The sequence below is a fragment of the Eschrichtius robustus genome, chromosome 16 (genome assembly GCF_028021215.1).
Source record: "Eschrichtius robustus isolate mEscRob2 chromosome 16, mEscRob2.pri, whole genome shotgun sequence".
NCBI classification, from domain to species: domain Eukaryota; kingdom Metazoa; phylum Chordata; class Mammalia; order Artiodactyla; family Eschrichtiidae; genus Eschrichtius; species Eschrichtius robustus.
The window spans coordinates 11,342,185-11,354,233 of NC_090839.1; positions in this window are offsets into that span (position 1 = coordinate 11,342,185).

Sequence of the window (12,049 nt, forward strand, 5' to 3'; positions counted from 1 at the left end):
TGACTAGGGGCAAAACCCAGGCCCACAGCGCTGGAAACTGGATGCACAGAGCTTCAGTCTCCAGCCACAGACAGCGCTAGGTGTGACCTCCCAGTTTATATTTCCCAGAAGTCCTGCAAGCCTGGTGTTGTCCCATTTTGCAGATGAGAAAATGGGTAAAGAGGTGAAATCAATGAACACCCAAATACAGAATGCTGGTCTGGGTGCAGCAGGTTAGAATCTTCTAACCCTGGTCTGCTACTTACCAGCTTTCAGGCTTTGGGCAAGTTGCTTAACCTCCTAGTGTCAGCCTGTATGCTTTCCAGTGAGAAAAACCCAACTGAAAGCAGCTTTCACAAAATAGGGAATTCACTGGCTCATGAAACTGGGAAGTCCAAAAGTGGTTTGCTTCAGGCACAGCTGCATCCAAGGGCTCAAACAATGTCATCGTGACTCTCTCTTACTCCTGCTCTCTTAGTGCTTCCCTCTGTGTTAGCGTCACTCTCCTCCCCAGGTAACCAGGATGGCCCTGGCAGCCACAGGCTCACATCCTGCCAATTCAGCAACCCTGATGGAAAAAGTGCTTCTTTTCCCTGTGGTCCCAGCACAAGTCCTGGCCTTGAAGTTCATTGGTCCAATTGAGTCTCACGTGCCATCTCTAAGCCAATCACTTTGTCCAAGGGAAATACTGGCAAATAAAGAAACCGAGGCCCAGAGAGGTCAAATTCTTAACCAAGGTCGCACAGCTCTAAGTATGGAAGTAGGATTTAGATAATAGGCAGCCTGGTTTCAGCATCTGTGCTCTCAGCCGTGATGCTACACAGTCTCTCCAAGAATTCCCATGGACTCTAAACAAATAATAACAATGAAGACATAATAATAGTGGTAATAATTATCACTTACAACAACATGGTGAAGCTACTACTATTATTATCCCCCATTTGAACTGAGGCATAGAAAGTCTCTCAGCTTGCTTGTGGTCACACAGCTAAGAAATGGTGGAGCCAGGATTTGAAAGCAGTTTAGCTCTAGATGCTGCTTCTAGTTCTGAAATTCTATGAATATATGTGAGTTCTGCACTGTGAGAGCTTACAGGAAGGTTAGCAGCCCAGAAGCTCCTCACTCACGTCCTCACTGGGCCCTTCCCCATCCTTGTGAAGACTCTCCCTCCCCTCCACTCCCAGAAAATATTTCAGACTTTACTCCAAGCCATTAAAAATAAAAACAAGAATAAATACATAAGTCTAATCTGGAGCTGCCTCTCCTCCAAGAGTGAGTGCCCAGGGGAGGGAGGAGCTCAGGGGGAACTAGGGGGAATCACATGCGTTCTGAGAAAGGTGGGTCAGAGACAGGGGGTGGTTGAAGCAGGGAAACTTCAAGCAGGCAAGTTTGACCCAAGGATGGAAACCAGACCTGGCCCCATGCTTTCAGCAAAGGAGGGTTTCCAGAGGCCACTGCTTCCTCCACCCTCCAGTTTAGGGGGTGGGGGGACACTGGTGGCACACACAGTGATTGTGGGCGTAGGTTCTGCAATCTGGCAGACTTGGGCTTCTATGCCCTTGGACAGGTTACTTACCCTCTCTGATTGCCAGTTTTGCGTCTTTTACATTAAGACAGGGATGTGATGGTCGGACGAGATGGTGTCTGAGCCTTGTCTCTAGTTCAGGGCAAGGACTCCATAAATGAGGCTGTTGTTATTACAGTTGTGTAGGTTGCTGAGTAGAAAAAGCAGGCTATGATCTGCCTACAGATGTTTTCATAGTATATGCTGCAACCTCCTGTTTTACATCTCTAATTTCTGTCATGCCGGTGGAGGTGAGCAGGGCCAGCTTTGTGGGTGTGTCTGTAATCGGTGCAGCTACACAGGGCCTGGGCTCAGAAGGGCCCTGCGCTTGGTTTAATGCTCTGCAGTCACCATCTTGAAATCCTTAACATTTTTGGAATCAGGGACCTTGCATATTCATTTTACACTGGGCCTTGTAAATTATGTAGCCAGTCCTGGAAGTGAGTCTAGATTTTCAAATTCTTGAAGTGGGTTAGAAGCAGTTTCTGTCTTTGAAGATGGAAATGGTTTCCCTCCTTTATTCTGGGAGGAACTACTACTCTTGGGGGAAGTCTTAAAACAGTGACATTATTCAGATACAGATTCCCCATGTTGAGTTGTTTATTATTGTTTAGTAATAGTAATTATAATTGCCACATGTATTGGGTGTTAACTATGGGCCAAGCTCTGTGCTAAGCTAGCGCTTTACCTTCATCCCTCTAGATCTTCCCAAGAACCCTGTGAAAGGGTCTGTTATTAACCTTATTTGACAGGTGAGGAAGCAGAGTGGTTATGTAATTTGTCCATTGTCACCAGCAGTGTTGGCATCATGTCTATGAGTTGAGTGGCACTGTAGCAAGATGGCAGCCCTTTTAGAGAAAAGGAATTAACTTCTAAGCTTTCATTTAGATAAAAGTGTTCCTGGAGTCCTTGGGAGAGAGGTGTGTCTTTTGGATCAAATATTTGCTCCGGTAGTTTTTGTATTTGAAGATGGAAATGGTCTTCCATTTGAAAACTGACCGTGCAGAGAGGGAGGGGCTGGCCTGTACTTTTCCTTTCCTGTGCTGGAGGGAGGCCTATGGCGAGGACCCACACTTAGAGTGACTGAAAGCAGAGGGACCCTGACTTGGGGGAATGTGCTCACAACTCTCAAGCTGTCCTCACCTGGGCCACGGGGAAGCACACAGTGGATGGAGCTTTCCTCTGAAGGACCTGGATATTCCCACTGCCCATATCTCGGGTAGGCGAGGAAGAGAAAGGCTCTAAATTCTAGAGAGAGGGTCAGGAGGCCCCCCCCTCCGTGGGAGGTAGACTGGCTCCCACAACTGGCTGGAGAGAAAGGAGGACGGAGACCGGCATGAGGGACAGCAGGATGCAGGTACATGGCCTCTAGGAACTATCTGCTTTCAATTTCATTTTGTGTTTTCCTTTTCTGCATTGTAATTCCCACCTGTTATCCTCAAGTCTTCGATAAAATGTTGTTCCCTGCTGCAAGCTCATCTTAGGTTTGGTATTACCCAGATACTAATTGTCCCCAATATCAATTCTCCTCTTCTTTCATAGAAATAGGATTGTACCTGGGCCATGGCTGCCCAGCTAAAGACTACATTTCCCAGGTTCCCTTGAAGCTAACTATGCCATGTGACTACATGCTGGCCAATAGGATGTGGGTAGAAGTGATGTGGTCCACTTCTAAATCATGCCCTCCAAGGCCCAGGGGGTGCTGGGCAGAGGGACGGGAAAAGTTCTTTCTTTTGCTTTTTACTCCATCCCGCTGCCTGGAACGTAGATATAGTGGGTTCCAACTTGGACTGTGCAGACAAGGGCAACATACAAGGGATGGAAGAGAACAAGACAGAAGGAGCCTGCCCCATCACCCCTAGACTGATCACACACAGACTGTTCCATGAGAGAGACATAAAGGGGGCTGATTTTCGGCTGATACGCACAGGTCTAGTCATCCTGGTTGCTTATAGACATCATTCTTATTGTTAAAAATAAACTTCTGCTTTGTTTAAGCCACTGTTCATGGGAGTTACAGTAATTGAATCTATATTCTGTAATTAACCCAGACATGTTTTAGGGGGCTGATAAGGAAGAGGGCTGTGTGCCGCCTCCAGATTAAGATGGCGCTGGGGACACGAGCAGCATCCTGATGCAGGCAGTTAAGAGAAGGCAGACAAGGGCAGTAGAAGTCCTGGGAGAGACAGCTCACTGTGGTTGCCAAGCAGCCACAGGGATGGTCCATGGGACATGTGAACATCCCCCAGAGATTCTGAGTAATATCCTGCAGAAAGAACCTGATAAAAGTTTGGTCTTCTTAGAGTCATGGGGTCTGATTGCTGGTTAGATATTAAAGGGGAAGCTGGAAATTTCGGGGACAGCTGGGGTTAGAAACAGTGCCCAGAGAATGTTAATTCCCTTCTGAGGCAGATACTTTTGGTTGCCTATCTACCCATCATCCCCTCCCCCCTTCTTCTTGGCTGACAGAGCCCACCCATTATAACAGAGGCTGAAAAAGTGAGCTATTCCTTTGCCAAGCCACCTTTGCAGTTTGAGCATGGACATATTACTCAATCCCAGCTAATGGGATGTGAGGCAAAGTCTGCCCAGGAGCTTCTGGGACAGGTTTCTCCCTCTTGTAAGAGACACGTGGAAGGAATTGTGCCTCTTCCTCAACAAGCTAAGGCTGGAGGAGCACAGAGAGAGAGCCCCCGAGCCCTTGGCAAAGTCACTGAGTTACTGAACTGTCCCTGGAACCACCTAGCTCTGAACTTCTTTGTAAAGATCATAAGCTTTTTAGTTTTATTGTTGAAGCCACTTTGGGTTGGCTTTTTTATTACTTGCAGCCAAAAGCGTGCTAACCGCTACACTGTCTTTGCCTTCTGTTTCTACCTTCCTTCAGCCCTATGGGTCTCAAGTTTAGCCTCATTCCTTCCGCTGAGCCCTGGTTGCTCTGGAAGTCAAGATCTTTTGGAAACCACCTGCGTCAACTTGTCACCACTTTTCTTGTGAATAAGAATCTCCCTTGTCCCTTCTTACTTCTTCATTTCAGAACCAAGATCTGTATCTGGGTGGGGTGAAAGCAGAACTTCAGCCTTTGTACAAAACTGTATTTGGACATGGATTGATCCTCTTGTATTGGTCTTATCAGTCCGGATGTGTGTCTCTCTCAGCTGACCGGGAGCTCCTCTCAGGCATGGACTGGGTAGTATTCATCTTGGTATAACCCTAGGGTAGCTCAGGGCTGGGCAAGAGGAGGTGCTCCCCAAATGCTTGTTGAATGAATATATGAAAGAATGAATCATCTAAGCCCAATTTTATCACCTCCCTAAACAGAGCCAATTTCCCTCCCCACTGCTCTCCTACACTACTCTAGGACAAGACAGTTCTTGCAGAGGTAGAGCCAGGAAGAAGAAGAAGTTAATCCAATTCTCAATTCCAAAGCAGTGTCTAATCCTTCTCTCCTTAAATTTCCTTTAATCCACCCACTGTCAGCCCTAGCTCTGGTTCAGCAATGAGCTGACTCTGACCCAGATTGTCTCCAAAAAAAAAACAAACAAAAGGAAGAAGGAAGAAGGGAGAGAAGAAACTGTGTTTGTATTTAAATCAAATTCCAGAAGCCTGGAAGAACTGAAGAGAGAAAGGATTCAAGGTGGGCATTCTCTCCACCAAGAGGTGTAAATTCTAGCACTGGAGGTGGGACCTTTTTTTTCTCAATTCTTTTTCTAATCTCAAAAGTAATACATGTTTAATGAAGAAATCTTGGGGCTTCCCTGGTGGCGCAGTGGTTGAGAATCTGCCTGCCAATGCGGGGGACACGGGTTCGAGCCCTGGTCTGGGAAGATCCCACATGCCGCGGAGCAACTAGGCCCATGAGCCACAGTTACTGAGCCTGCGCGTCTGGAGCCTGTGCTCCGCAACAAGAGAGGCCGCGACAGCGAGAGGCCCGCGCACTGCGATGAAGAGTGGCCCCCACTTGCCGCAACTAGAGAAAGCCCTCGCACAGAAACGAAGACCCAACACAGCAAAAATAAATAAATAAATAAACAAACAAATAAACAAACAAATAAATAAATAAATAAATAAACCAACCAACCCAAAGTTTAAAAGAAATCTTGAAAAGCACATATGAAAGAGAGGAAACTTAGTGTTTTAGTCTCACCACTTATGATGGTGACAACATTTTGGTATGCGGATTTCCACAGTTCTTTGGTTTGTCTCTGTCTCTTCACCTCTGTCTCCATCTTCCCCTTTCCCTCAGCCCCTCTCATCTCTCTCTCTCATCTCTCTCTCTCTCTCTCTCTCTCTCTCGCTCCAGGTCTCATTCTCTCTTTCTCAGACTTAAATGTTTCCAGGTTCTTCACCCTCCAGACAGGGTCACACCCCGCCCCCATTTAATAAACACTCAGTGTGATCTAATTCCCATCTCATGACGAAGTAGGAAACCCAGTCCCCTCGGCTCCACAACACTTTCTGAGAAATCTGAATACCTTTTCCTCAAACTCTGCTTACCACTTGTCTCTTCTTGCTCTAAATTTTCACTTCAGTCTACTCTCCAGCTTCCCTTGCTCTCCCCGTATCAGACGGGAATGCTTTTGGCTCTAAGTAACACTCAAGCTGAAGCAGATCAGAGTTTCTTTTCCCCACAGAACGAGCAGTCTGGGGACAGGTGTTCCCCCATCATGCTGATGGCCTGCACATCCCCTCAGCCCTTGGTGTTCACACCGCAGCTTTCTGGCAGAAAGCTTTCTCCGGCCACTGGAGTGGGCTCAGCGCCCCTCAGGGTCTGGCCAGGAGTGCATGCCTTTAGAAACAGCCCTCGACCAAGGACAAGTGGAAGCTTGTGGGTAAGCAGCTCAACTCCTTGCTCCTCAGGGGGGGCAACTCAGGGGCATGTTCTCCACGGGCTCTCAGAAGTCTCCAGTGGGGCAGAGTCCCACTTGCCCTTGGTGGCAACCTGCCCCTTCCTGTTCCTGTCTCATTCCCCCACTCCTGGACTGGTGCTCCCTGAGATCTCCTCTCAAATCACTTGCTTGCATTCAAAGCCTTGCCTCAGCGTTGGCTTCTGGAGGAACTCTGTCTCAGACAGTAGACTTGGGCTTTTCCTTCTGTCTAACTAAAAGGCCACAAATAGAAATGTCTTCTTCCACCAAGTATGACTCCACAAAATTCTGGCCTCTTTAAAAGAGCAGTGCATCCCCACTTCTAGTCCTCGAGATATCAAATATATTGGGTCTCCATCTAGGGCCCCCCCCACCCCCGCTACATATGCTTTTGCACCCGGCACTTTACATACACAATAAAATGAGGAAGGGGCCTTCTGAGTCTAAATTCAGAGGTCATCTAGCAGTTGGGGACAGCCACTTCTCTTCAGGGGTCCCTGTGAAGCCATTTTAGTGGAAAGGCACCCTACTCCCACTCCTACCCAGCCCCCTCCACCCCCCACTTCCAAGCCCCTAGAGCCATAAGTCTTGCTTGAACTGGGTGTTGGAAGGGGGGAAGGTGCAGAAGAACTTTGAATCAAATTCTAGATTGAAGTTTTTTCAAGTAAATTTTTACTAAAATATAATACATATACAGAAAAAAAAATATATATATATATATGTCATAAGTACACAGCTTAAAGAATTTCCACCAACTGAACACGCTGATGTAGCCAGCAACCAGATCAAGATGCAGAACTCTACCAGCCCCCCCAGAGAGCCACCTTGTGCCCCTTTCGGTCCCATCCCCTCCTCAAGGGCTACTACCATTCTGACTCCTAACACCCTGGATTAGTTCTGCCTGGTTTTGAACTTCGCATAAATGGAATCACGCAGGGTGTGCTCTTTCATGCCTGCCTTCTTTCGGTCAACGTCACGGCCATGAGATTCATCTGTGTTGGGTCTAGCTGCAGCTCACTGGTTGAGACTGACATTTTAATTTGAGGAGTTTTGAGTTTTAAGGACTGAAAGGAGATGGTTTTGGTAACTAAAAGAGCCTGAAAAATGATGGAATTGCAGAGAGGTGGGTTGAGGAAGCCCACCCCTTAAGAGCTGCATGACTTTGGACAAATGACCGAACTTCTTGTTTCTCTGTTTCTGTAACATGCGGCTAACACAGCTTCCTACTTCACAAGGCCATCGTGAGGACTCGGTGAATCGGTGTCTGCAAGAGCAGTGGCCCGTGGTGTCTGCAAGCACGGTGCCTGGCCCGTGGGGGGGGCTCTCCTGGGACCCTGCTGCTCCCTCCCCTACTGCCCCTACCGTGAACACTACCTCTACTCTCGTATTTTTATTATTACCCAGAGGGAAAAGGGAGGTTTCAACAGAGGATATTTGGTAGTAGTTATTATAAAACCAAAGCTAGTTGAGACGTATCCCTAAACCGGTTAGGCGTGCGTCTCAGGTAAAGCACACATCAACCCTGAGAAGCTAGTACGGATCATGCTTATTTGATAGACCAGGCAGCTGAGGCTTGGAGGGAGAAGCAGCTTCTCTGGGGCCACAGAGTGACTTGGTGGTGGAGCCAGGGCCTCTCGAAGCAGGGAATCCTGCTCTTCTCTTTGCCCTTTTACCTACTTCTCATCTCCTGCTAGATCCGGCCGTCCTCAGGATGCACTGGGGTGACCCTACTGGGCTACCCTTGGCATGACCACCCCGTCCATGTGGTGCTGTCTTTAGAACTTACTGGAATGTTTTCTGTATTGATTTTCTTATCGACCTGTTCACATGAGGCTCAATCTTTCCTGCGGGTCTCATAAGCAGCACTTTGTGAAATACCAGGTGGGTCAGTCATACTCAGCAAACAGGTTCTAAGGTAGCCCCGTGGTAGCGGTATGGTGGCTGGGAATGTTGGTTTTTATGGGGCTGAAATTAGTCAACTGAGGTAATAGAATTCTATTCTATTGGCCTGTTCACCCCCGAACCAGAATTCTCCCACTGCAAATCAAGAAATTGGCCCACAGGAACAGGAGAGGAGTTTGTGAGAAGGATGTAAGGCACTTTATAGACATGGAGAAAGAAACCGCCAGAAGCAAGTTTGAAAAGGCTTGAGAACAGGATGCCCTGGGGGGGGGGGGTCTTGGTTGCAGAAACTGGCGAGTGTCTTCTTCAGCTCTGATGACCTGTCACTAAGGACGCTTTGGCTGCAAGTAATAGAGAACAATGACTCAAACTGGCTTAAGCAGTAAGGGAGTTGGTAGGTTGGGCAACTCTGAAGTTGGTTGACTCAGGGGTTCAAGAATGTAATTGAGAACACAGGTTTTCTCTCTCTTCCCTCTACTATCCACCTGTTGGCTTCAACTGAAAGCTGGTTCCCTCTGTGGCCGCAAAGTGGCAGCCAGTAGTAAGCAGGCTATAAAATTGTTAACATCCAGTAGGGAAGAAAGAGAGAAAGTGGCTTTCCCTGGCTCTCTCTTAAGAGTAAGGAAGTGTTGCTGCCAGAAGTCCCCAGGAAATCTATCCTGGTGTCTCACTGGCTAAACTGGCTTGGCCTGTTCACCCCTGAACCAGTCCTCAGCAAGAGGCATAGGGGGTGATTTTGGCCCCCATTTGGAGGACATTTGGCAATGCTGGCAGACATTTGGGGGTGTTAGTGGCATCTCATGGGTAGAAATTAGAGATGCAGCTAAATATCCTACAGTGCCCAGGATGACGCCTCCCTGCTTCACACACTACAGAAAATTACCTGTTCTGAAACATCAACAGTACAGAGGTTGAAAAACCCTGGCTTAGACTAATCAGGACCTCCCTGCGCTTGGGGTGTAATAGTTGGTGGGGAGTCACCTACAGTGTCCACTGCAAACTTTTTTTTCAGAATCTGTTACTCTGTTGGAGATTCAAATTTCAGAGAGGGTTTGTTTGGCTTGGCCTGGTTCACTTGCCCACTCATAGGCTAATTGAGTGTAAGGCACTGTGGTTGACCAGTAGTTCCCCCACAGGAAGATCCTGGCACAGGAAGTGGGAAGGGATGTTAAACAAGCAGAACAAAACAAAAAAGCCCACCTCAACTTCTCAAAGAAGCTTAAACTCTTGATGCTGCTGGAGAGGACAAGTTTTATGTCTTAACTGGAAACCCACAAAACTGTGATGTGCTTTTGCAGTGACACTCCTCTCAAAGAACAAGAGGGAGACATCCCAGAATGAAATAGGGGAGGGGAAAAGCATGCAACATCCTGGGATGATATGGGGGAGGAGTGGGGAGAGAAAGAGTATGATACACGTTAACTCGACTTCAAAGATGGCGGTCATTCATTCTTTCCCTCGAGGTATGGCGTCTACTCTTCCACACCCTTGAATCTGAACTGGCTTAGACCTTGTGTCTGTTTTGACTAGTAGAACATGGTGAAAGTGATGCTGGGCTAGTTCTGGGCTTTCTGCCACATGTAGCCCTGAGCCACCACGGAAGAAGTCTAGGCTGCTCCAGTGGGAGAGCACTGAGATGCCATCTTGGATGTCCAGCCCAAGTCAAGATGACGTCAACCCCAGTAGCCATCTGCTTGCAACGGCACGAGAGAACCCAAGTGAGAACCGCTCATCTGAGTCCAGTCAACCCACAGAACATGTGAGTGAGAATAATAAACTGTTGTTTTTAAGCCACTAAATTTGGAGGTGGTTTGTCATGCATCAATTGATAGCCAGAACAATATATAAAAATAGTATGCATATATAATAAAGATATTTCAATTTTCATATTTACTAACATTTTCATTAAAATACTTTATTATAAAAGTCATATAAAAGTGTCGCCAAAAATGGAGAAAAGAAACACCACCCCTAGTTACACCGATGTAACTCCAATCACAATGACTGTAAGCATTTTAGGGTGTATTCTCCCAGCCTTCTTTCCTATGGAAGATTTTCATACGGCAGTTTGAGAGCATCTTTTTTTCCTTTTACCAATATGTCATCATCGTTATTCTACATTGCCATAGAGGTTTTGTAACCAGAAAACTATACTAACAATGCTATTAACAGCCACTTATAGTAGACAGAATAACGGTCCCCCCAAAGATGTCTATGCCCTAATCCCCTGAACCTGTAAATGTGTTACTTTATGTGGCAAAAGGGACTTTGCAGGTGTGATTAGGTTAAGAATCTTGAGATGGGGAGATAATCCTGGATTATCTCAATGGGCTCAATGTGACCACAAGGGTCCTTATAAAAGGGAGGCAGGTGGGTCAAAGTCAGAGAAGATGATGTGAGTAAGGAATCAGCATCCGAGAGAGTGAGCAGAAGAGGCCATGCTGTTTGCTTTGAAGGTGGAGGATGTGCCACAATCCAAGGAATTTGGCAGCCCTCTAGAAGCTGGGAAAGGCAAGGAAACAAATTCTCCCCTGGACCTTCTACAAGGAATGCAGCTCTGCCCACACCTGGCTTTTAGCTCCACAAGACCCATTTTTTTGGACTTCTGACCTCAGAACTATAAGATAATAACTTTGTGTTGCTCTAAGCCACTCCATTTGTGATAACTTGCTACAGTAGCCATAGGAAACTAATACATCATCTTATTTAGCATTTAACACACAGTATCTTATTTAATATCTCACAACAACCCTGTGAGGCAGGTCCTGGTACCATCTGCATTTTAAAAATGAGGAAAGCTGTTGCTCAGAGGGACGAAGAACTTCCTCAGGCCACAGAGCTGCTAAATGGCAGAGCCAGGGACATATGCTGGCCCTGCCACTTATGGGTATACTTACAAATACCGCTAGTATAGGATTTATTTGGACTTGTGTAAACACACAGACGTTGGTCTAAGCCTTTGTCATGTTGCCATCTTTTTTTTCATTGTTTGTTCCTGTATTAACATTGTGACTTCTCTGGAAGTCCCCACCAGCCATAAGATGAAAACCACAGTTTTGAAATTGCATGGGCCATTGACTCATTGGTTTTTGTTGTTATTGGCACTGAAGTGTCTCATTAAAAAGATGAAATCCCAATTCACTTTGGGGTTTAGATGGACCAGATGTAATTCTGAAGTTGCCTAAATCTTAACTGCTATGTCAATCTCCTGCTTCTGAGATGTTTTGTTTTTTTAATGTTTTCTTTCTTTCTTTCTTTCTTTCTTTATTTTTGGCTGCATTGGGTCTTTGTTGCTGTGCGCAGGCTTTCTCTAGTTGCGGAGAGCGGGGGCTACTCTTCGTTGAGGTGCACGGGCTTCTCATTGCAGTGGCTTCTCTTGTTGCAGAGCATGGGCTCTAGAGCGCAGGCTCAGTAGCTGTGGCACACGGGCTTAGTTGCTCCGCGGCATGTGGGATCTTCCCGGACCAGGGCTCGAACCCGTGTCCCCTGCATTGGCAGGCGGATTCTTAACCACTGCGCCACCAGGGAAGCCCCAGAGATGAAGTTTTAATGACATCTAAAGAAGCTCTGAAATGGGCCCCGAAGGCGTCTATAATCTGAAGATAGCCAAGAGTTTATGCAAACAAGATTCTTTTCTGCTAAGCGGAGTTTCCCCCTCTTTCAGCAAGGTTGGTCAATCCGTGGGCTAAGCTCACAAGGGCCGGTGTGAAGTCCAGTAGTGTTCCCCCAGACAGCTTTT